At 47.2% G+C, this 26789-nt stretch overlaps 1 protein-coding gene across 5 annotated transcripts in view; it reads right to left on the reverse strand.

Annotated features, from left to right (window-relative positions):
• The window catches only part of LOC114784502 (cadherin-6-like), a 59383-nt gene extending 39193 nt beyond the window's left edge, over nt 1-20190 (reverse strand). For 3 of the 5 annotated variants that reach the window (XR_003748869.1, XM_028969952.1, XM_028969950.1), the window contains exon 1: nt 20003-20190. The gene's annotated coding sequence lies outside the window, so the exon portion shown is untranslated. The remainder of the gene's footprint in view (nt 1-20002) is intronic. The other 2 variants (XM_028969955.1, XM_028969954.1) reach the window with 1 other exon arrangement.
• Nucleotides 20191-26789: the final 6599 nt, after the last annotated feature.

The raw sequence follows: 26789 nt of genomic DNA on the forward strand, positions 1-26789 counted from the left end.
CAACGGGGTCCTGTCGGCCCTGAACTCTAGAATGTGCACTTTTTTTCCTCTTCTATTTATGTAAATGGTCCAGTAATCCACTTTAAAACCGTTTAGTTCAGCGCGATTCACTAAAGGTCAAAGAATGTACATCTGCAGCGCCCGGCCCGGCCCGAACCGTTTCCTTTTGTGTTGTCTTCCCACCCACTCCCTGTTCCAGAAGACGTGAGCTCCCTCAGACGATGAAAAAGAGCACGTTGGTATTCCAGAGGCGTGTCTCAAACTTTTTCCTCCAATGTGACGCTCTCCCCTCTCTTCTTCTGTCCATGGTTGAGTCAGGTGGTCAGAAGAAAGACAGCGAGAAACCAGGTTAAGACAAATATTCGCAAATTAGCGCGTACCATCACTCTCACTTAAATGCGGACCCGGGTTGGGGGGGGAGTGTGTTGCTCTGCCAACAATACATCTTTGCAGCCTCTCTGCAAACATCATTACCCCACAGCAACGCCCCAGCAGCCTCTCTGAAAAAACAAATAAATCACCGCCCCAGTTCCGGCTGCGGCGAGCCAGGTCTCCCCGGCTCTGCCCGGCTCTCATTACCTTACACCCAGACATCAGTCAAAGCAGCCCGAATCACTCACGGGCCCCAACAGCTGGGCTCGCTCCTGCCGGGCCCGGGACTGTGGCACCGGCGTGGCCCAGTTTAGCTGAATTTCGAGCCACGGGGGCGCGGGGAGGAGAGCCGGCGGTTGTTTCCTGTCTGCCGATGTTTGTGCCGCCCCGCTGCTGTGATTCTGTGGCAGCTGATGGGAGCAGAGAGAGGTGATTTATGAGGTTGCAATTCTCTGAATGCCGGTAAGCGTATAACACACAGGCCTCACTCTGACACGCACAGGGATGAATCAGGCAGCATCCCTGCCAGGCGAAGTAAGTCTAGGTGCGGCTGAACATGCAAACACATACAGGCGGAGACAACCGAAACCTGCATAGGTGCACACTAGAGGCCTAGAGACACTGTTGTAGGTCAACACCTCTAGCATTCAATCCTTTTTGGGTCTACACACACATGCAGTTAAGGCAGACATGTCTACACTGACACACACAGTCAGTGGGGGACTAGCCAGTAAGAAGGCGGACTCGTACTTCAAATCCCGAAATGCCAGGGTGTCACTCAGGTGCCACTGAGCAAGGTAGCGTCCCCACACACTGCTCCCTAGGCATCTTTCATGGCTGCCCACTGCTCACTAAGGGTGATGGGTTAAAATGCACTTTTTTTTTTTCACCCCCAGCTGCCTTACTGCACAGGTACATGCATGTACAAATACACACAATGCAGTCTGCACGTGTACCGACACAACGTCCCACTTCCTCTGACACGCCTGCTGGTAAAGGCATGCAAATACACAAAACAGGCTGCACCTTCCGGTCATGCACGCACACAAATGCACCCTTGCACACGTAGGAGTTCATGAATTCAAACAGGTACTAAGCCCAGTTCCATTCCATTTGAAGTGTGAGATTTGTGGGATGATAGGTTAAAGGCATCCTCAGTAAATGCATAAAAAATTTGATAAAAACTATTTCCCACTTGTAGGACAAATAAAGGTTTATCTTAAGAGATCTAATCTTTAATGATGCTTGTGCATGTGACTAAGACGAGTTTAAATCTTCCAGAATGAGGAAGCAGTGTACGAGAGAGCTATCACTCCTTGCATTTTTTACGCACTTTTAATGGGCCCTCCCATGAAAACTTCATTAAAGCGACAGAAAAAATTCATATATTTTAATTTCCTCAAGATACATATATCTAACAAGAGTTTTTTTTCTTGTATTTTCTTGTATTTTTCTTGTATCCCGCATTTAGTGGTTGTTGTCACGGTACCAGCGTGGGACCAGAACGTGAGCGCGTGTTTGAAGAAATGATAAACCCCGGTGTGATTGGACGCAATAAGGCGGGTAAGTTTCCTCCAGTTTGATATGCGAACGAGAGCCGGCGTGAGCGACGGTCGATGGTCCCGGAGTCAGTACACTGCCGGTATTCAGCCACCAGGATGAAGCGACTCGGGATCCACGAACGCTCTTCAGGCCTGTAGCCGACCCAGTCCACCAGATACTGGACCCCCGACCCCTGCGACAAGAGTCGATGATTCGTTTGACCATATAGGCGGGTCCCCCATCGACGATCCGTGGCGACGGCGGATCTGTTGACATGGAAAAGTGGATGTGCATGGATATTGGGTGGCAGTTGAAGACGGTAGGTAAGGGGATTCAGCCAGCTGAGGATTCAAAACAGCCCCATGTACCGAGTGGACAGCCACACAACCACAGCAGCTTCAGGACAGAGGAGTGACCCCAGTGAAGGACATAGGACCGGCAGGTGTTGCGGATATATAGGCACCCTGGTGGGACGTTGGCTGGGCCAGGATCTGACATCTGGGCGGCCAGGACCTTAGTCTCCAGGGACCACCGGAGAGGGACTAAGATGCGGTGGGACGAAAGGATTGGTTCGGGTTCAGAGGAGTAACGCTGCTGCGTCAGAGTGAACATCCATGAGAAGAAGCAACATGGGTGCAGTTTCTGGTCTAGGCCATGCTGTGAGAGGACAGCACCAGCACCCATGGGGGCAGTGGTGGCCTAGCGGTAACGGAAGCGGCCCAAAAATCAGAAGATTGCCGGTTCGAATCCCAAGGTGCCACCGGGGAGCCACTGAGCAAAGCACCGTCCCCACACCCCTCCCCGGGCGCCTGTCATGGCTGACCACTGCTCACCAAGGGTGATGGGTTAAAAGCAGAGGATGCATTTCGTTGTGTCACCGTGTGCTATGCTACAGTGTATTACAATGACAATCACTTCACTTTCACCTATGATGCGTCCACTTCTACAATAAAAGGAACTGAAAAGGGCGTGTTGAGGGTTTGGTGAGAGCAGTGAGTGGGGCTGCGACTGTACTGTAGCCACAGATGAAGCGATGATAGAAAATCACGTGACACCCGTAATGTTCTCCCCTGCATGGGAACAAGTACACACACACCTAACCTCAGATTACCTCAAATGACTTTGGGCCCTCACTTCCCCCCCCCCCGCGTTGATGAATTTGCGCTTTAGCTGCAAGCTGTGCATTCTGTTCTGGTCTTTTGTGTTGGGGTCTGTAAGTTCTCTCTCTCCTCTCCATTACCCCCATCTGCAGTGGGGGGGTTGGACTCAGCTCCCTCAGCAGCCTGGCCGACTAATGGACGTGCGTTTCATTTTTCTGAATGGTGCGAGCAGTTGCTCCCCTGCAATTAAGCGACCAGCCGCGTGCTTTAGAAATGTATTTCATTACATTATTACAGCTTTTTTTTTTATTATGCTGGCGTGAATCGGCCATTGTTACCGGCATGAAATATATTTGGTGGAATTGATTTTGTACTCTAATGTTCATGTATTGTTGCCATTTTTGTATAGCATTTCAGGTTTATTGCTAAGCTCCGGCCTGTGGAGGAGATGGGTGGCCATTTAAGTGCCTGGTAATTTTGCAGGCTAATTTATAGGTGCTTTATAGATGTGCCCCCTTCCCAAATATCCATTATTCTGTGGGCCACTCTCATCATGGCCCCGAAATTAAAATGGCACTGTTTCCAAATGGCCCCTGTCATTGCCTGAGGTATATGAGGTTATGCAAATAGCCCTGAAGGGGAAATGGGGGGTGTTCTGCACTGTCCCTGATTTCCTGCCTGAGGCGTGGCAGTCCGACTGGTCCTCGGCGTCCATGCAAAGGAGCCAATGTCCTCTCCAGGCTGCAGGCGCGCTGAGGCGTGACCGCACACTTTGTCTAATAATCATCTCAGTGACTTCCTGCAGTAAACAAACATGCTATGCACGAGCCTCCCCTGCACCGCCCCACCGACAAAGAAAGACGCATGAAATTACAGGCCCTGCTAATTACAGGTCCCCTCGTAGCGGTGTAAATGATTTGGGATGCTGAGAGCAATCACTCCGCTGTCGCGGGAAGGTCAAGAGAAATGGTGCGTGCTGGGAGCAGAGCGAGGGTGACTTTTATTATTATATTTTTTCATCCTATCTCCCTCACGACAGGCAAACAAGAAGGCACATTTCCATTCACGCAGATAGTTGCGCTAACAGCAGGTCGGGAATAAAAGCGTGGACCTTTCCGACACACGACGCTAAATAATTCATGGGGCTAGAACAAAGTCATTATGAGTCTGAGCCCGGCCCACACCCCAAAATGCATTTTCTGAGAAAGAGAAATGGCCTTGGCTCAAGGTGTATTCAGCGAGAGGAAAGAAAAATAAATTCTGCATTATTAATATGTGACGCACGCAATAACAAGGCCGCAAGCGTAACGTTGGGCACGACCACGTTGGACTTCCACACGAATCCCGGAAATCCTAGCGCATCCGGGCAAAAAAAAACATTATTATTCCGAACAGATCACGTTTCCTTCGGTGCTGGAGTGGCTGGCAAAAACCCTGGCAGATTGGAGGTGGGTGGAGGACGATAAGAGAGTTCACCTCCCGGCGTCATCTGGCCTCCGTCGCAGCAAAACGAGCCAAAGCAAGCGTCCCCTCTCCATTTCGACCACAGAAAATTCCAGAACGACTTGGGCTGTGCTGTGTTTTGAGCCTTTAAATGAATTTACTGAATAAGGCTGGGTTAGTTTGAACAATTTTATTTTATTTTCAATATTACTATCAATATTAATATCAATTTTATGCTTTACACACTTCTTAGTATGTTATTTATTTATTTATTTATTTATTTATTTATTGTTGTGGTTGGATACACCTGCCTTAGAAATGTTAGAAATGACTTTGGCCTTGAAAAAATAAAAAATGATTATTTGCTCAAATAAAGCCTGTTTTGAAGATAATAACATTAGCTGGGTAGCAGTACCACACACCTCTGAATCCAGGCTTAACCCCTTACACTGGTTACATGTCAGTAATTCGTAAAGAAATCTGTCCCTACAGCCAAAAATATGACGTGGAGTACATTTCGATTTTCAGTCCTGCAGAAGATGCAGTCTACGAGGGCCCCATTTTTTTTTTTTTTTAATGGACCATCAAAGAAACTTTTATTCCTTTCATCTGAAGGAACAAATTTAAAAGTGCTTTTGTCAGCTAAAGTTTTCTTTTGTTTTCTGACCTGCCTCAGAATTCCTTATACAGATTTTTACCCAACATGACTGCTGCCACAAAGGATTTGTCCACCATTTTGTTGGCTGAACATTTGGGAAAACCTTACTAGCCCATTAACAGTGAGTTCCGTTGGAATTATTTTTTGTTCATTTCTCTGGTTCTGAAGTTAGACCAGAAAGAACAAATTGCCAGTACAATTACATTGTTGAGAGACTCTTAATGAGAGTTGGAACGAGCGAAAAGAAAAACACATTTACACCAAGCACTTAACTGCAACAACACCTCTGAAAATGTCTTTGCATTGCACACAATCGCAAAACACACTCCCACTCCCACTCCACAAATCACACCCCTGACTGATCTGCCCCAGACCACATATTTAATTACCCATGATCCTTGGGAGTGCTGACTTTTAACAACAGCGGATTCAAAGGGCAGGCACGATCACCGACCTGCAGCACATGGCTGCAGAGCCTTCGGGGGGAGAATGGGCGGAGTGTAGGGCCAGACGTTCCGGTGATCCACTCGGCTCCCTGCGGAGGAGGGGCGAGGCGCTGACATCATTCAGTCAGTCAGCAGGCAGGCTGTTGCCTTTTGGGCCAATTTTCGATGCTGGAGCTGCTGTGAAGTTCGGGTGTACACGTGGAAGAGGGCCTGAAGGCGCACCACGCTAATTTCTGCCAGCCAGACACTAATCTTGCACTTGATATGATTAGTGTCATAGCCAACGTGTGTATCACCTCAAATCGTGTCCTAATGAAGACAACAGGTATTACATTATCTTGACGCAAGCGGCATTTCACTTTTTTTTGTCCTTTGTGTCGCATCAATAATCGGATATAAAAATAAGGCCTAGTCGGAACGCCGCAGACCATAAATCATTTTCCAGCAATAATCACGCCTGACAGACATTCTGTTTTGATCACAATAAAGCAGCATGTCACTCGGCGGAACATCGGCGCCACCGCCGAGTCACACATGAGACACGTAGGACACGTAGGAGCACATCGCGCCTTTCCACACCACTGGCCTACGACAGGTCAAATCGAATCAGGCCTGTTCATGTCACCTCTCACCAGCTCTCATCAGGCCTCCAATAGGAAAGAGATCTGAGGTGACCTACCCCACTCACTCACTCACTCACTCACTCACTCACTTTCACTCAACCCTATGCTGCAAAATTGGGCGCAGGGCAGGGACACACACGGCAAGTTGGAGTCACCGATTCGCCAAGAGGCCATGCCTTCGGGTGGTAAGAAGAAACTGCAGAACCCAGAGGGAACCTACACCCCCCCCCCCCCCCCCCCCCCCCCCCCCAAACCTTGGACATATGAGGCCGGAGTGCTACCCACCGCACCACCGTTTAATACTGACACGTGTAATCATTTTTTGCTCATTCTTTAGTGGAACTCCGCCCTGCAGAGCAGCGGTGCAACCTGAGCACAACCTGAGCACAACCTGAGCACAACCTGAGCACAACCTGAACACAACCTTTGCAAAAACAAAAGAGCCCGAGCACTCGGCTGCTTATGCGTTCGGCCTCCCTCGGGAACGGCAAGCGAGGCCACTCTGCTTCTGTGCTTTTCGTCGCTCTCCCTTTATTACAGACAAACAATCAATACTGCATTACAGGGGCACGCGGCAGCGCCGGGCCGCTAAACAGCCAGACGAAGAGCGCCGCGTCAATCCAATTTCATCGGCGGCCCTCAGCGTTCCTCATGAACCCGTGGGCCCCGGCGCGGAGAGCGCAGGTCATTCGCTTTTCATTGCCCGTCGCCCCATGCTTTTCCTCGGATTTCAGGTCAGCCGACGCTTTTCATCTATTTTCTGTTACTCTCGTTTTTTTGGGTATTTTTTTTTCCCCTCTCCCCTCGTCTAATACCTGCCGCATTAAAAAAAGTAATACCCTGCTTTATGGCTAAGGTGACCAAAGCTATTGAAGTGTTATTGCGATCGATTTGGCACACGGGAATGGAGCGGTTTTTGATGGTGGTTTTCTCGATCGGTCGAACCCTTGCCTTTTTCATGTTATATCTATTTATATATTTGTGGGGAAGGAGATTCCAATCCATGTGCCTGACCGGTCTGTTTATTTTTTTTTATTTCCCGTGACAACTCTATCGAAAAATGCGACGAGGCCCTTGTCCCGAAGCTTTTCCAGCGCTTGCGAGCGATGGTGTTACAACGCAACAAAACCGCTATTACTAATAATTCCGCAAAAGGTTGTGTTTTATTGGCCAATGTCAAGCTCTCTATAACCATGTGTTCGAAGAATTTGAGAAGAAGGGAAAGAGGCAGATTTACACCTTCCTTTCCCTCTCCTTCCAACTACCAATCACTCCACTGGTTTATGGGGTAGGAAAGTGGTTATTATACCAAAAGTTGAAGACCGATACGGCTGTGAAGTCGTGGTCTGAGTGCGTTCACGAGATGGATGGGCCGGCAAAAAACGCCCACCCGAGGTTCGCCGTCCTCGTTACGGCACCAAACAGCCGTCATAATGGACTTGAAACGGCCAGCACCGCGGCGTGATCCGGAGAAGCCTGATTAGCCTCATTTGCTTTAAAGAGTATCAGCCGGAGACGTTTTACTGCCGCAATTAAAGCCCCCCCATGTAAAACCCGTTTTCCGAGGGGCCGTAAAAATGACACGCAGATGGGAGTGGATAAATTATGATGTAATCCTGCTCATCTGGTATTTGTTGGCTTGTCAGTCGTTCCATCGCATGATTGAGTGTATGTGGTCTCTGATTGGTGGGGACAATGCCAAGGGGGGTCGTCAGGTGAATGTGGTTGTGTGATGCTGGTGTCGTTGGTAGTGGTCCACTACCCCCCTTAGAGGGATGCAGATGTACTGCATGGAGTGCTGCATATCACTTTTTTTTAAAAAAATAATATCACCGTTAAATATGATTTGTCACATTTGCATTCTTTTGTGAAATGCAAATCCTTAAGACATACGCTGACATGTGACATTAGTGAACGTGCCCCATGGCTTATTGTCACACACAGGATGATCTGATGCTCCAGCACTGTCAAAATCAATGTGTGATACAGGCATATGAGGTGCGCCGCTCAAATAACACCTGACAATCCCAAAGCAATGAAAAAAACCCATGAGAAAATACACAATCGCTCTGATCACAGCATGTGTTTAGATGCTGTCTGAGTCAATGTGTTTCTGGCTGAATACAGAACATGAGCATTGAATTTGGTGCGGTTTCGATAAGCCAACGCCGAAAGTGAACCAGGCAAAAAGCTTGCCATCTCCCCCCATGGAGGCTGTCTGGTTGGCCGGGGTTATGGTATGAGGTCATGGATGACGACATCACACAGCCGCTTCTTTGTGAGCCCTACGCCGTGTGAACAACAGGGCTTTATCTGGAAATGGCATGATTGACAGTGGCCGTAAATCCTGTGCCGAGTGCCGAGCGAAATTTGGGATGCGGTATCTACTTCAAAACTTCACAAATGCTTTAGCCTACTCTTAGTAGATGTAAACATTACCAAAAATTATGAAAAAAATATATATTTCACAGTCATTTGAACCGTGGCATTTCTGGATTTCAAATGTTGTGTCCTAAAAAGCGGCCTTAGAAGGATTTGACATGACCCGTAGAGTCACAAAGGGCAGGAAGACCTCCCTTTCTATACTATTGCTGAGCTGGACGACAGCAGCATTACCCATAACCCCCTGCTTCTAAAACAAGTATTATACACACAGATCACGGGGGTTTCACTCAGACCTCTAACACACACTTAAGATGATGGCCTAAGTGGCCATTTGATTAAGTAAAGGGGATAAACAGAGTGTCGGAATAATGAAAAGAATAATGAGCAGCCCGGCTCTTCCCCAAGGGCGGCCCGTCGGGGGACGAGCTTTTGTCACGACTGCTGAAACCAGCGGCGCCAGGCGAGCAGATAAAAGGCACGTCCGTTACTTTCCGTGCACTATTTGCATTTTGGACACATTGATTACATCCTGCAGGAGCGTGGGGTATACATGAGTCTGTGTGTGTGTGTGTGTGTGTGTGTGTGTGTGTGTGTGTTTGGGAGAAATGTATTGAGCAGGCACCGGCTGATGTTACAGTCACAGCTTTCACCACAAGCGCGATTACAGATTCCACCACCGACAGCACCGCAAAAAACACCTCGCAGCCTGTCATTACTTGTGCAGTCCGCCTTTCATGCCAACAGGCCGAACGTATCATTTGCCCATTAGCGCAGCCTTATGATTGCTAATTGCTCGAAAGTGTGAATGTGTGTTGTCTAGGATGGCAATTAAGGCCTGGCACCATTAGCATTTACTGTATTCTCCCAAAAATGTCTGTGACCTTGTAATAAAAAAAAAAAAAAAAAGACTAACTGCATGGAGAGTTTTTCTGTGGCGTTCTTATTTATGTTTGAAACTTGATGTCTTGACTAGGAGATGCCCAGACGTGACACACCGACCCAACTTTTTAGTGAGCATGATCCATTCACGAATAAGGGGGAATAATAAACAGCCCTTTGGAATAAGACATTTAATTGTTTTAAATAATGTATATTAAAAAAAAATTATAGATTAGAATTAAACCGGTAATCTCGACTCATTAAGTCTGAGGTCAGGCAGTACTATTAAAATGTTTTGAACTAAAAGTACCATGAAACTGATGATATTTCTTATCCCTGAGTATGAAAAAATTGTAATCTTATTCTCATATTCTTTATTTTATGTTTTATGTCTTTTTTGTCTTACTGTCTTATCCTATCTTATGCACTGTCCAGGCTTATCTGCACGTCTCGTGTTGTATATTTTCGTATCGTTTTCTACTGAGAACGTTATTTCAACCCTTAGTGTGCTTGTATGCCACTCCCTTTCTTCCCTCCTCTGGTCCTCTTCTCGTTCGACAGGCTTTTAAGCGTCGTGGAGCACGGCGAGCCTTTCATTTTATCGAAACACATCTCCCCTTGCGTGCGTCACCGTGCCCCATTAGACAGTCGGCTCGGCCTTTACTCGCCAGTTCTGTCTGACAGGGCCTCCTTCGTCCTTTCTGATGGACAGCGGAGTCAAAAAGTAATTGGCCACCTTCGCGGCCCTGAACAAATCCACCTGTCTGCTAGCGGTGACAGGGTGGGTGCCGCGTCCCCACCGGAGCTGAGAGGCATGAACTTTTCATGTCGGAACACGGTCTCCCCGCAGCACAAAGGCCTCTCATCAGGCCGACCCTTACGTACAACGAGCCTGTCCGGTGGCCCTCACACACACACACACGCGCGCACACACACGCGTGCGCACACAGAGACGTACAGCTATTGTGTTCTTCTCTGTTCTTCCCCCAGCTACACCGTCACCACCGTAACAGCCTGGCCGTTCAAGTCTCTCCGCTGGTTCGCACTTCACTCTCTCCTCACCTGGCAGCTGTCACCCTCTCCGCTCCTCCTCCCGCACCCCACCATTCTCCCCCCATCCCCGAGGTTCAGGATAAAAAGGCGACTGAACTCACAAAAGGTCTGCGAACGTGTCTGTGGCCCGCGGTAATTAAAAAGTTAACAATGCGGCACAATGCATCCGCAGAGCGGTGCTGAATGGGGAGGGGATGCAGGGCGAGGTGCCGCCTCACCTGCCAAGGAACGCAAATGAAAAATGGAAATGCTGAAGCTCGTCCATAACCACACACCGGAGCCACGGGCGATGCAGAACAGTGACGGTGCAGCAGAACTGGAAGATAAAGCCTGAAGAACTGAGTGTTCTCCATTGTAGTGAAGTTGCAGAGTGAAAGTGAAAGTGAAGTGAGTGCCATTGTGAAATACTGCAGCGCAGCGCACCGTGACGCAACGAAATGTGTCCTCTGCTTTTAACCATCACCCTTGTTTAGCAGTGAGCAGCCATGACAGGCGCCCGGGGAGCAGTGTCTGGGGATGGTGCTTTGCTCAGTGGCACCTCAGTGGCACCTTGACGGCTCGGGATTCTGATTACGGGGCTGCTTCCTCAATCGCTAGGCCACCACTGCCTCTCACGTTCCTCTCACTCTAGACGTTCTAGACCTAGATCTCTAGACGATCCTCTCACTCAGAACGGAATCCAATCCGATCTGATTGTATTCCATTCCACTTTGTTTCCAGATCCCACATTTTTACCACAATTCCACCTGATTAAATTCAGATTTGTATTTTTTATTTCACACCAGATAAACTTTTTCACATCAGCCCGTTAAGCAGTGACATCATGTTTCTGGGTGACCCCGCTTCGGTTCTAAAAAGTAGGGCAGTGGTGGCCTAGCGGTTAAGGCCCCCTAATCAGAAGGTTGCCGGTTCGAATCCCAATCCTCCAAGGTGCCACTGAGGTGCCACTGAGCAAAGCACCGTCCCGACACACTGCTCCCCGGACGCCTGTCATGGCTGCCCACAGCTCACTCGGGGTGATGGGTTAAATGCAGAGGACAAATTTCACTGTGTGCACCGTGTGCTGTGCTGCTGTGTTTCACATGTGACAATCACTTCACTTATTATTATAAAAATGGCAAAAGATCTGAGGCAATAAAGGGCTCCAGTTATAATGACTTATAAGTTTGACAGCAGCTGGTACTCCTGATATAAAAATGTCATAAAGTGTTTCTTGCTCTGATTTCTTGCTATCTCCACGCTTCGGCTGCCAGTCCTCTCCAGTGTGGGCAATTAACAGTGAAGCTAGCTACCCACGGTTTCAGATTATCCACCACCATTGTGAAAGTTTTTGGCATTTTTGGCAAACATACAATGGTTCTAGGAATCCCCCACCAGGGCAGTGTCAAAAACCCTGAGCACACAACAAATCTCCATTTCCCTGTGGTTGGTGGTGAATGGGACATAAATAAACAATGCCCGACTACACAATTTAGAGTGGGGGTGTGAATTAAACCAGAGAAACAACCCTTTAGGAAGACTTTGGTTATCCTGGAAGCTCCCTTGTTGGGTTGGTTCTATAACCGATCAGAGATACCTGATCCACAAGCACCTATTGTCAGTTTCTGTCTGTAAATGACACTGTATATAGCAGATTCTTTCTTATAAGACTAGAATTAAATATATATATATTTCAAAGTGATAACTGATAGAATGAGTTGCTCAGATGCATTCTAACAGAACCAGAATTTAGCTTCAGCAGTTGTAGACCCGATATTCTAGCTGTTGGTTGGCATGAATTTTCCACACTTTTGATGCTCGTGTGAAAGACAAACACAAGCGCACATGTCTGTGGATTCTTTTCTCAGAAGGAAGGAACTCGACAGCTGGACTGATGTCTTGACCAGAGGTTAAAGTAAGTTAAAGTACCGACCAGGAATTGCTGATATGTTCGAGAATAAAATGCCACCAAGCTGACAAAGAAGTAATCTGTTTGTTTTTAATTGCACCTCCACACGAAACAGCATGGTAGGTGTTCTGACACGATTCACCAATTACATGCATCAACCATATAGCAGCGTCTATAAAGATTACGCCAGACGTGACGTGCCCCTTCTGATAACTGATTGGTTTATTCTCGGCTGAAAACATCCAACTTCACAATTTAAATTAAGAAGTCACTTTACCCTTGATAGAAATGGATGAAGTAAAAAGTATTATGTTTGTATTTCAATTAGAGTGAAGTGAAAAGAATACTATTCAAGCAAAGTACAGTACTCAAGTAAATCTACTTTGTTACTGTCAACCTCTGGTCTTGGTAGATTCTCATAGTAAAAATGCATGTGACATTTACATTTCTGAGTTAGAATTAAGTTTAGGTTAGGCTCCTCCCCCTGGAGTGCTTATTAAGATCTAAAACCAAAAGTGTGCGTATGTGTCTCCGATCCACATCCTGCATCAGTATCAGCCTGGAGGTTTCCTCTAAACGAACCCTGTGCTACATGACCAAACTTCTGCACCGTATCAAATTAACTAACACACACACATACACACACACACACACACACTGAACACAAGCTGGAGCAGGCGCAGCAGGCGATGGAGCTGTCGTGTCGGGGTGACAGGGGCAGTGGCGCGTCATTATCGCCTCGTTCGGCTGGAACCTCTCTCCCGTCCAGTCAGTCAGTGTCAGCGCCAATTCCCACTCCGCCGCCATCTGTGTGTCCCCCAGACTGACACTGTCTCTCTCTCTCTCTCTCTCACACACACACACGCACACTCACAAATGCATGAACACACACACGCAGCATCCATCACACTCCTCCAAATAACTACTTGCGCCATAGCTGTGCAAGGGTTTGCCAATTTACAGCAGATTTTCTAAGATTCCCTCCACTCGGTTTGTACTTTTCTGTCATGAAGTTGTCATCTGAATAGCAGTTGTTGTTTGTTTGTTTACTTTTATTTATATGCTGCACCCATTTGTCCCTTCAATTATTGTATGAGTAATAATAAACAAAGAAACCAAAAAAAAAAAAAGAAGAAGAGCGTCTCCTCCCGCCTCTTGTCATCCGCCGCTGTGCTGTTCCTCCTCAGGCGCTGTTTACATTCCGCCTGCTTTGCACGCGCTGCTCCGGCCATTTAGCAGCACTTTATACACACACACACACACACACGCACACACACACGCATGCATACACACACAAACACACAAACACACAGAGAAGGAGGTGAGCGCAAGGTTCTCAGATCAGCTGCAGGGTGGTGGGACGACTGGACTTTCTGAGAGAGGTGCACTTTACGACAGAACCGTAGGCATGTGTAGATGTGCGTGTATGTGTGTGTGTGTGTGTTTGTGTGTGTGTTTTTTTCCTCTCTTGTACAGACACAAAGACAAGTGAAAGAGAAGAAGTTCAAGAGAAAAGAGAGAAAGACAGGATTGAGACGGATAAAGCAAAGAAAGAAGAGAAGGAGACGATGTTGGAAACCTGAGCCTAGTGTGTGTGTGTGTGTGCGTGTGTGTGTGTAAAACAGCCTGACACTTTAAACAAACACCAGTCATCCAGGCCATGCTAAGATCATGTGACTGCCCTGTTTTAGTGGTTCGCACATCACTTGACTGTTTTGAGAACGATGGAGTTTTTTTTTATTGATATTGCTACCTACATTGACATTGCTGATTGAATTGGCAGAGAGATATTTTAATTCCATGTTCATTTCACACAGGCATTCTGGAGCTACAGTATGATCAAATAATAACTAAGCTGCTTAAGAGAACGAGAAACCTTACACGCTGCACCTGGAAAAAAATATATATAGCCATTATAGTCCTCCCGCCATTTTATATATGCCCACTGCTCACCAAGGGTGATAGTTAAAAGCAGAGGACATATTTCATTGTGTCACCATATATATATGTCACCATATATATATATATATATATAGCAACATTATAGTCCACAACCACAGGCAGTTATCACCAGAATGGAGATTATTATCGCCGTTATTTTTTTTAACGTTTGTCCAATCATATCCAGGAGTCATGATGGACATCGTTTGAAGGTAGTAGCCTAGTGGGTAAGACACTCGCCTGTGAACCAGAAGACCCAGGTTCAAATCCCACTTACCATTGTGTCCTTGAGCAAGACACTTAACCTTAAATTGCTCCAGGGAGACTGTCCCTGTAAATACTGATTGTAAGTCGCTCTGGATAAGGGCGTCTGATAAATACTGTAAATGTAAATGTGAAGGAAGGAAAAACCGAAGGCACTGGAAAAGTACAAATAATGGCCGCTGGTTGGCTGATTCATTTACACTTGCTTCATGGTCCAACAATAGCACCCTGCAACAGCTCAGCCCCTGGGACAGGTACCGAGGCACTTACCTGCCGCTAAATAATGAGCCACGTTTAACCTTGCTTCAATGTCCTCGCACTCATCCTTCTGTTCTCCACTAATCTTTTTCATCCCTCCATCCCCTCACTGACTTCCATTCATCTTCCGGTCAAGCATAATCACCACTGAAGACGTTTCAAATCATCAACATTCCGCCGTGAAAGGTCATTACAATAGCCACTTCCCTCAGCCCTCCTCCACTTGCCTTTTCATCCCTCCATCTGCTGACTGACTTGCATTTTACAGTTCCACAAAAGTAATTATGCAAAATGAATGAATTAAGCCACATTTAGCTTTCACTTAACCTCTTTTAATCCTCCAATCACATCCTTTACCCACTTTTAACTGGCCTGATCAGCCAACATGAAGCGTGTTCCCCTTTTCTAGTTATTCTTTATTCTTTCCACTGGATAATGTTTGTCTGATTATATCTGTGAGTCATGAATCATTTCCTCGCCACTTTGTTTAACGGACATTGGACGCACAGCAACAGGCCCACAATCTCGCATAATGGCGGCTTGAATGCCGATTTATTTTTACGCTCGCATCATCGTCCTAACAACAGCAGCCGCAACAGGCCAGCCCCGCAACAAGTACCAGCGCACTCACCGCAGCCCCGCAGCCCCCGATAAAAAATGAGCCAGCGTGCAGGGGACGGGGAGAGAAAAGAGCCTAATTTATCTCCGGCGGAAAGCAGCGAATGTGCACTTTTTACACGAGGTTTCCGCCATGATCATACACACCCTGGCACTCACACATGTGTAGGAGTGCGTGCACACACACACACACACACACACGTGCACAAGCACAAAAGGCTAATCAAACGAACATCGAGTTCACAGCCAGCCCCTCATTTAACAGAATTGAGCCATAATGATAAAGTTATTTTCCTGCCGCGGCTGAGGGCGGCCTCCATACAGCGCATGATAATTGATTTGTGAGCGCCTCTTTCTGTGTAATTACACTCCCCCTACACGAGCTGCAGAGGTAATTGGCCATTGTTAAATCTGGTGTCAGCCACCTTATAACACAAAATGTTGAATGGCTCGGCGCGAGCATGGAATGAAGGGGAGGGCAGGAGTGGCGAGGACGACATTGAGCAGAAATTAGAGCAACATGACGTTGGGCCGCGGCCCAGACAGGCTTTTCATTGGTGGTGGCAGTGCACAGCTGTCTAAAAATGACTTTTATCTTCACGTCATGGTGTTCCTAGACAGGATTACCATGTGAAAATATATATTCAAATAATGTTATTTTTACAATGTGTGTGCGTACATTATATATAAATATAAAAAATAGAGAGAGAGAGAGAGAGAGAGAGAGAGAGAGAGAGAGCATATATATATAGCATTAATCTTAAACCATGGAACGTGAGATTTACATTGTAGAACTATTTATAAGGCATTTACATTTATGCCATTTATCAGACACCCTTATCCAGAGCGACTTACAATCAGTAGTTACAGGGACAGTCCCCCTGCAGACACTCATTGTTAAGTGTCTTGCTCAGGGACACAATGGTTGTAAGTGGGATTTGAGCCTGGGTCTTCTGGTTCAAAGGTGAGTGTGTTACCCACCAGGCTACTACCATCCAGCAATTAATTACCATGCTATGAATTTACTGTAAGAAAGAACACAGTTTACATTTAGAAGTAGCCTCAAAGTACAATAAATTATGGATAGTGGAATATGGATTGGGGAAGTGAAAGGCTTGTTAATTCCGTGAACATCCGCACTCAACAGTATGACAGCGTCCATGACCCATCATGCTCCAACCCTATTATCCAGTTCTGCACCAACAGCCACTGTAGCATAACCAACCAATTAGCTTAACTCATAGGACAGAGAGATACTGGGTGCACAAAACAACACGAACGATTCTGATGAAATAAGCCACGTGCGGTTATGACTTTTTTTGTGTGTGATGTGGTCACTTTTTGGTGGCCCCTATTCCATTATCCAGACAGATGGCATGGCGGGAAGTGGTGCAGTGGAGGGCAGTGGTGGCCTGGCTTGGTTAAGGAAGCAACCCTGTAATCAGAAGGTTGACGGTTCTCTGCCACTGAGGTGCTGCCGTCCCCACACACTGCTCCCCGGGCGCCTGTCATGGCTGCCCACTGCTCACCAAGGGTGACAGTTAAAAGCAGAGGACATATTTCATTGTGTCACCATGTGCTGTGCTGAGTATCACAATGACAATCACTTCACTTTCACTTTCAAACAGTGTTTTAACCACAATAGATTTAGCTAAAAGTCATACGCTTGGGCCCGGCTGTTACCGGTAATGTAACAACATGTGCTGTGGGTGGTAGCGCCTATGGACCAGAAGACCACAAAGTCACAGGTTAATACCCCACTTACTACCTTCGTGTCCCTGAGCAAGACACTTAACCCTGAGAGTCCTGTAACTAGTAAGGTCGCTCTGGATAAGGACGTCTGATAACTGCCATAAAGTGAAAGTGGAGTGATTTCCATTGTGAAACACTGCAGCACAGCACACAGTGACACAACGAAATGTGTCCTCTGCTTTTAACCATCACCCTTGGTGAGCAGTGGGCAGCCATGACAGGCGACCGGGGAGGTGGGGACGGCGCCTTGATCAGTGGCACCTTGGCAGTTCGGGATTTGAACTGCCTTCTGATTACGGGTCTGTTTACTCATTTGCGAGGCCACCACTGCCCCAGTGTAAAATGCTACACGTCTTAACTGAGAACCGTCTATTGCAGAACAGATTCGCTGCATCCAGGACCCTGTCAAGCATGCAAAGTGACTGTCAATGAATCGAAGACAAACACACCTGCTACGTCTTATTCAGCCAATAAATGAAACCTTATTGAAAGCAATTGCAATATTTATTTATTTAACCTGAGGGTGGGTCTGGACCGGTTCTGACCAGAGGAGGGTGGGCTGCCTTTGCCAAGTCTTTCTTCCTGTTATTACTCAGGGAGCTTTTATGCCACTGTCACCTTGGACTTGCTTACTAGGGCTGTATAAAGTGCTTTACAAATAAGGACTGATTGATCAAATCAAGAATGCACACACACGCACACACACACACACACACACACACACAAATTTATAAATAAACAGCCATAAAGAGAGAGGTTCTAAACAACTCAATCAGCACATGCCAGTGAGGCAGGCCTCAGCCCATTAAAGGCAGCCAAAAAAGCCCTTGGGTGTCCCGACTCTGGCTTCGAACGCTTCAGAAGGACGACTTTCAGAGGGACTTTGAGTTTGTGAGCGTGTGAGTGTGGTCCACGGGGACAGCGGAGTAAAGCGGCGGTCAGAGGGCACGGCACGCTCGTTCACTCCAGATGCCGCGCACGGAGCGCTGCGTAATGCCGCGGAGGCGGACGAGGGAAATAACGCTGCCCATCTGGAGCGGCGATAATCGAATCAGTCTGGGTCGGTGCTTGCCGCTGCTCGGCCAGCCCGGCCTTTTCTGTGGGCATCCTCCATTCCACCGCAGGTTGCAGGCTACCGTGGAGTTTTAAGTATTGAAAACATTGTGTATGCATGGAGGAACAGACAGAGACACCTACAGGCCTAGCGCGCCTTCTTCAACAGGATGAACCGAATAACAGGACAGGGCCATGAAACACCGATTTAATATGTTACCCGTAAGATTATCCTTCTATTATCCAGCTAGCACAACCTTTCCGACTGGGATTTCAATCATGAACAGAATCGGAGATGCATATGCAGAAAAAAAAAAATGACATAGCGTTTGAAATCAAGTTATTCATTTGTTATATTAAGCAAAATTGTAATATATTTGCCAATTTATGAAATTGGGTTAGAAGTTCTTTTGGAATTGTAGATTATTTTAAGGTGTTTCTTCTTCGCCCCTCGCTCACAATACTGGTCATATTCAGCTAGATGGCGGCACGAATGGTCATGCCGATACAATCACTCCTTTGTGAATCCCGATGCTCTGTAACAGTTTAATAGAGCCAATATGACGCCAGATCCCCACCCCACCCATACCCCTCATCGCGCGCTCCCCCGACACACACGACACAGAAGTTGCAACACCTCTATGCATCTTTGCATATTCAACACCTGCCGTGTTACTAGATTTTTTTTTTGTGCCGTGCGACTTTGATCCTCCGCGGATTCCGCGCCACTACGCTCCCTCTTTCATCTCCACTACATCAAACCGGGTCATACCGAGAGCAGAATCACTGCTTACCGACCCCCACCCACCCATCCTTTTATACTGCGGGAGCCGAGGGTCGACGTTTCAAACGTTTTGCGATCCTGTCATCTGCGAGGCGCAAACAAAACGGTGCGCGTAAAAGCGCACGACGCGCGTTAGTGGAGACGCCAAGAGACAACAGACGCGCGCTCTGCTGCTGCTGCTGCTGCTGCTGCCAGGGCGGGGAAGTCTGAGTCTGAGCTCAACTCCTTCTCCAACTCCTACTCCTTCTCTGTTGTTACTCGACTTCTGAGTATCCAGAACGGGAATTAGAATAATTCGTGTAATTATCCTTCATATCGCTACCAATTAAAATGCAGGTGCTTTAAAGACAAATCAGGTGCAACGTGGGCCATAGTTTAAAAAAAAAAAAACTGTACCGGAAAGTTCCATTCCCCGTTTTCCAAAACGGCTCTCCCCGTCCCCGCGAGGAACCCACGCTCTCCGCAAGCGGGGCGAACCGTCGGTCCTCGGGGGACCATCTGCACATCGTCGCCCTTAAAGGAACACGCCGACTCGGCTTAAGGGCGACTCTACACCCCGAAAGAGCTAAACGAGGCGACCATGAATAATGTAAATCGTACGGAAGTGCGCGTGCACAGATAACGGACACGAGCCTCCGGTACGCGGCTCGGCACTACGCGCTGCGACGCTCCGGCGGGGCTGGGGGCTGCGTCCGCGCGTCCGCGCGGCAAACTTTGGCAAAGTCGGGGGTCGACCCTCGCAGACGGGGCGCACGGAGGATCCCCCCGTCCCCGAACGATAAAAAAAATAATAAGTTGGCTTTTCTGTACAGTCAAGACGTTTTTGCGCGTTAAATGGCATCACGGACACAAAGAGAGAGAGAGAGAGAGAGAGAGAGCGAGAGAGAGACCAACGCAGTGGAGAGAAAGTGTGAGGGATAGAAGAATAAAGGCAGCGTCTCACTGTAAAGCCGGCCTGGGTGCAGCGGGAAGCCCCTCCGTAGCGCAGCTCCTCTGCAAGGTGCGGTGGGTGCGCGGTAGAGTGTATCCGTCCGTCTCCGCTGGGCGCAGCGCAGCGTCCGCGCGCGTGTGTGTGTATGTGTGTGTGTGTGTGTGTGCGTGCGCGTGTGTAACGTTTGTGTGTGTGTGTGTGTGAGAGAGAGAGAGAGAGAGCGAGAGCTGTGACTCTCTGTCGCGCTGGGTGTCAGAAGGGGACTCGCCCGTGATTGGCTGCCGTTGACAAGTCGCCGCGCGCGGAGGTGGTGGCGAGGAGGGCGGGGCGCAGGAGGAGGGGGCGGGGCGCAGGTGAAGGTTGGGGAGGGCAGGAGCGCCGGGGTCAGGGCTTTTGCTGCTAATAGGTGGAAAGTCGTTCATAGTTCAGTTACGTCAAAAACAAAGAAAAAGGACCATTATTAACCAATCTAAAATAACAAATAGCATAACTTTATTTGCACATGCATAAACATTTAAATAAATAAAAATATGTTTTTTCTCTCTTGCTGCCTAATATATACCATTCACTGCCACTGGAAAAAAAGATAATCAGTGTTATTCAGGTCTCTTGTCATAGTAGTCATAATGTTATGGCTGATTTTTGGTAATATGTTAATAAAACTACATATACAGTACAGGCCAGTTTGGACTCATCTTCTCATTCAATGTGTTTTCTTTATTTTCATGACCATTTACATTGGTAGTTTCTCACTGAAGGCATCAAAACTATGAATGAACACATGTGGAGTTATGTACTTAACAAAAAGTGGAGACCTGGCCTCCACAGTCACCTGACCTGAACCCAATCGAGATGGTTTGGGGTGAGCTGGACCGCAGAGTGAAAGCAAAGGGGCCAACAAGTGCTGAACACCTCTGGGAACTCCTTCAAGACTGTTGGAAAACCATTTCAGGTGACGACCTCTTGAAGCTCATCGAGAGAATGCCAAGAGTGTGCAAAGCAGTAATCAGAGCAAAGGGTGGAAATTTTGAAGAAACTAGAATATAAAACATGTTTTCGGTTATTTCACCTTTTTTTATTAAGTACATAACTCCACATGTGTTCATGATGCCCTCAGTGAGAATCTACTAATGTAAATGGTCATGAAAATAAAGAAAAACACATTGAATGAGAAGGTGTGTCCAAAATTTTGGCCCGTACTGTACATCTACGAACGTATTAGATCAGATGCTTACTTTCATCATTCTCTACATCGAACCTGATGTTACACTTTGTGAGAGATTTATCAATGTTCCACAATGTTTATGCCTGAGTTTGTAATGAATTATGATGAATGTTACAGGTGTCTAATTAAAGACTGGGCTAATAACTGGCAGGCGAAATTTAATGTGGACAAATGTAAGGTAACCCGCACACGAAGCAGAAATGTAAAATTCAGACTTTATATGGGCAAGACTAAAATTAAGGCTGCTGATTATGAGAAATATCCCGCTGTGTATGTCGACACTTCCATGTCTTGCTCTAGTCAGTTTAAAGTCAAAAGGGATGCTGAGGTGCATCTATAAGCACAATGGGGCTGAGATGCAGTGATTTCCTCTCGAAGACCATGTCCAGGCTTGGTCACCTGACCTCAAAAAAGTACGCTGGTGCTTTTAGAAGAGGCCACAAGCATAATTCCCATCTTCGGATGATTGACGTAGTTGCAAACTATTGGGGGAACCTCTTTTCATGGTGTGAGTCAGTCTGCCTGCCGGGGTAGCGCAAGCCAAAAGCCTGGATTCCTGTAAATCCGAACTATACACGATTTCGCAGGCTTTGAATGAAAAGTTTAAACCCCCCTCGATTGAGCGTGATTGACCTCCTCACGTCTGCAACCTTTTCTTCATGTAGCTTTGTTTTCGTGTCGCTACGTTCTTGTATAGAGCAATAAAGCATGCCGAGTGCCTTGGCATTTTACTAATGATACAAAAAACAATCACAAATCTTAATGGAATTTCTGTAATAAAAAGGCACAAATTGACAGTTTTTTTCTAAATAAGTTTGAAGGATTTATGCTCTATACACTTGGAACAATGGTGATATTTAGGGCCTGGGTGGTATTAGGGCCAAAAGGCGAGGATTTCATCAGTTTGCTCTTCTTCACCACAATGGCAGTCCAGGTCCCAGAATCCTATCGCCTAGTAAAATTTCTTCATAGGTGGAGTCTTATGAAATACAGGGTTCAGAGTGCCGCCAGGACGGTCCGTTTCTTCAGCCAGCTCCGCTTAACCATCAGGTCCTGGTTTGGATTAAGATGTCCAATGGACTTTTTCTCTCTTTTGTTGGCTTCCTCTTTCCAGATCCCAAATTCAGTTTCCTAATAAGTGCAGCACTCTGAGGCGTCTGCAGTCACTCGACTGCAACACCCTGTTGGCCTGAATCATTACGGCAAGCTGCTGCCAGATTGCTCAATAATCATGCAATGCTCAACGTTGAGAAATTTGGCCCCAGTATAAGGGTAGAAAAAAAACAAAACATGGAACATCAGCGTTGCGCCATGTCGATAGAGGATGATCCCGCTCGCATTTTCTCATGTTAATATAGACAAAGTTATGCTGTATAACTTGCTGTGTGTGTGTGTGTGTGTGCTTGTGGAATGAACAGTACGTGTGCTGCAATATCCCACTGCAATTAATCCCATTAAGTACATGGATGTTCTGGTCGGTTTGAGGTGAGCAGGGAACAGTTAGGATAATTGAAATTGTACATTATGACAGGGGCACCGGGAGGATAGCTGTGCGGAGGGGTGGCGAGAGGTGGGGGGTTGATCTTGCTCAGCATTTTGCTGGATCAAGGGAAGATCAATACAGAGAGAGAAAGAGAGAGAGAGGGAAAAAAAGGATCCCATCCCCGGCCTGAGCCACCCCACATATAGTCCGGTCAGGGCTGTGTGCTTGGTACCCGCGGGGTTAATCCCACCATGACCCAAATGTGCGTCCCAACGTGGCAGGGGCTTTCCGATGCGCATCTCCTAGTTAACACTCGCATATTAAAAATACCCTACTAACCCCACCCAAAAAACAAACAAAAAAAAAACAAAACTGTGGGATAGAGACGAGCTATTATAACAAGTGAGAAAAAAAATACTCAGACAAAGAGGCAAGCTGTGTATTTGGAGGCGTTCAGATGCTCCGGCGTTCACTTTCAGCCAGGTTTGGCAAAAAAAGAAGCGCTGAGGGGGCGGTGGACAGCAGGAGGGATGAAAAGGGAAGTGGACAGATGACTAGGTAGATCATAAGGCCGTTTCCCGGCGGCTAATGAGGTAACATTTTACACTGGCTGACTCGGTTTATTGTCATTGCGGGGAAGGGTATTACCGAGGGTAAAAGGTAAAAAAAAAAAAAAACACCTACTCCGAATGAACAGCAGTTCATTCTGCAAAGAAGAATAAGTTATTAAGGGGTATCAGGATCGAGGGGCTGTTAAACCGTTAGAGGGAAGGTCCATGAGTCTGGACCCGGGCAGGGGGTGCGAGAGGCGGTACGAAAAATGGCCCGTTGTTCTTCACACAACACTTGCATCACGCCTAAACGCCCGACTGACCACCTGAAAGTGCCCTGTGGCCCTCAGGCCTCTGTCTTCTCACGCCTCCTTCGCCATTATCTCTAATCTGCGGCCGCCTGGACCCCAGTGCCCAACACAGGAGGGAGGAAAAGCGAGAGAAATTGACCAGTTAGCTGTGGAAAGTGTTTCAGATACACAGGAGGATACGCAGGAAAGGAATGAATTTACAAAAAAAAAATTTGGTGTGTTTTTTGACAGATTTTGTGATGTGCTTTCTCAAAATTTTCCATAAATTTTGCGATTTTCTTTTCTCTTGGGAGGTCTACATAGGCCTAGTAAGATACTAAATGGAAAGAAAAATGCTGGCCATTATTTCATACTCATAACTGATTTTATCAGTTATGAGTATGATAATCTGATAATCATCAGATAACTCATGATAATCAACTTATAACTGATTTTGTGGGATCTCAAAATTGCAAAAAACTGATTTGCAGTCAAAAATTCAACACCAGCAAATGACGCCAGACGGGATATTTTGGAACAAGTGTTTTATTAGTCTGGGCGATATGATTACTACACCACACCACAGCCTTACACCTCCAAGGTCCTGGGTTCAAATCCAGGCTCCGGCTTTGTGTGCGCAGAGTTTTCATGCTCTTCTCATGTTGCCGCGGTTTTTCCGTCGGGTTTCTCCAGTTTTTTTTTCTCCTACTGTCCAAACGGGTGAACTCTAGGTGGGGCGGAGAGTTTAAACCAGCCTGGGTCCTGCACTTAGCCCAGTCTCACTGCATCAGGTTATGAATAGAAGAAAGTAGTAGAGGAAAGTGAAGAAAGTGAAGTGATTGTCACTGTGATTCACAGCAAGCACAGCACACAGTGACACAGCGAAATGTGTCCTCTGCTTTTAACCATCACCCTTAGTGAGCAGGGGGCAGTGGGTCATTTACATAATTTACATTTACAGCATTTATCAGACGCCCTTATCCAGAGCGCCTTACAATCAGTATTTACAGGGACAGTCCCCCCTGGAGCAACTTAGGGTTAAGTGTCTTGCTCAGAGACACAATGGTAGTAAGTGGGATTCGAACCATAGGGGAGTGTGTTACCCACTGGGCTACTACCACCCTGGGCTACTACCACACACTGCTCCCCGGTCACCCGCTTTGCTCAGTGGCCCCTTCAGATTACAGGGCCGCTTCCTCACCCAAAAGGCCACCACTACCGCTCAGTAAGTGAGAGCAGAAAGGAAATTTCTGTGCAGCATAAAATGAGTCTGTGGCTGGTCTCTCAGAAGCGAGGTTGTTTCAGAAGACGTCAGCAGACAGGTATTTCTTTTGTTGCTGAAACTGCGATAGTGACGGGTTTTGGCACGCTCATTTCCGATACTGAACCTTGTGGTGCTTCTTTCAGCCATGCAGATACAGCAGTTTCCCCATTACCTCCACCCAAGACACCTCACCTCATTACTTTGGAAAAAAAAAAAAAACAATAACACAAAAATAACACAATTTACTCCACATTCCCTCCCTTTTGAAACATAACACTTTCTCCTTGCTTCATTAGCGAAAACGGTGCACCGTTTGATGCCGTAATGGTCTGGCCAACCTCGAGACGTCCCACTGCGAGGCTCACAGCACCGCACCTCCCGCCGAGAACAGAAGGGGAGCAGACGATGGGTGTGGGACGAACCGCACAACGCAGGACCGACTCGCTTAATTAAGCTAGTTTGCATTAAACGACGCCCGCCGTGTCCTCACCCATATTTCCCCCCCCCCGGCCGCGTTGTTTGTTTAAGGGCCGTCCAACTTAACCCCCGGTGCTCGCGATGACCGGTCATCTTCAGCTCGGATGACGACCCCCTGAGCGAACACGGTGCCTCGCCAGCACGCCGGCTCCGGCGTCGACGGTCCACTTTAAAGGCCAATTAGGCCAGCGTTCCGCCGCCGCACAATTACGCCGCTTCCGCTAATTTAAAACTGATAACGCCTGTCCATGCGCAGGTGGACGCAAGCTGCAACGTCCCCTTAATTATGCCGGATTTCCTCCTTCCCCCTCTCATTGCCTGCCGGCGCGCTGGGTTCATCGGCGCCCGTCCCACGGCTGCCTTTGCAGTGGCTTCTGTGCTTTATCCAGAGGAGTTCGGCCAATAAAAATGAAAGCGATTGCCTGCTGCTTCTTTCCTCCTCTTTATCGCTCTGTGACAATGCGGCCTCCCGCTCTGTTTTACAATAATTACGCCGGCGACAACAGACTTGCAGAGGGCGTCATTACACCAGAAGCGTGGTGTAGCACATGCCCAAATTATCCAGGCCTTGGGTGGCGTAGCGGGTAAAGAAGCGGACCAAATGGTTCAAAGTACATTGATCAAGGTACCGTCCCCACCCCACACACTGCTCCCCGGGGTGCCTTTCATGGCCACCCGCTGCTCGCCAAGGGTGCAGAGGACACATTTCATTGTGTGCAGCCTGTGCCGTGTTCGCTCAAGGTCACAAGGTCAAAGTTGTCCTCAGCATTAATCAAGAAAAACACGTAAGAAATCTGTAAGTCTCACTTCTTCAGGATAAATCGTGAGAATCCCTTTGACCTGACAGTAGTGGACAAGCCCCTTGCCTAATGCATATTGCCATCACTCCGAAAACATCGAATGCTATATACCTGGTGGGCACTACAGTGAGATGGGGGTCCTGCCCCATGAAATCCTGAACCATAAAATGTGTGTTGTGCATTCATAAATATTGCATCTCTGTTCAAAAGTAATTCTTGTAAACTAGGAGTTGAAGATTGGAGGTCAAAGTTCATAATTTAACAGCGAACACATAAACAGACAGAGCAGCATCTAATGGCGACGTGACCCATCCAGAAGCCAGCAGCCGTGCATTCAGCACATCTGATTAATCAGTGGGAATATTTTACAGGATTGGTGGTGGCTTAAGAGCCAAAATGCTAATCCTGCCGGGTCATAAATAACAACTCTGCACCCACCCAGCATGCAAATTAATGAATGTTTTTGGGGCTCTGACAAGCAAAAACAACTCTCATCTGATGCGAAATGTCTCATTAGCTCACTGGTTATGGCAGGGAGTAAGACGCATTCACCCACTCATCCATTCATTCGCTCATCTGTTCGATGTCTTAAAGCGAGACATCAAACTAGATAAGCCATCAAGAGAGATAAACAAACATACACGGAAACAAGCATGCAGGCAAAAGCCCCTGTAGCCACACTGATATGGTTTATTGCCGAGCTCTCGTT

This window comes from Denticeps clupeoides, chromosome 2 (assembly GCF_900700375.1).
Source record: "Denticeps clupeoides chromosome 2, fDenClu1.1, whole genome shotgun sequence".
NCBI classification, from domain to species: Eukaryota; Metazoa; Chordata; class Actinopteri; order Clupeiformes; family Denticipitidae; genus Denticeps; species Denticeps clupeoides.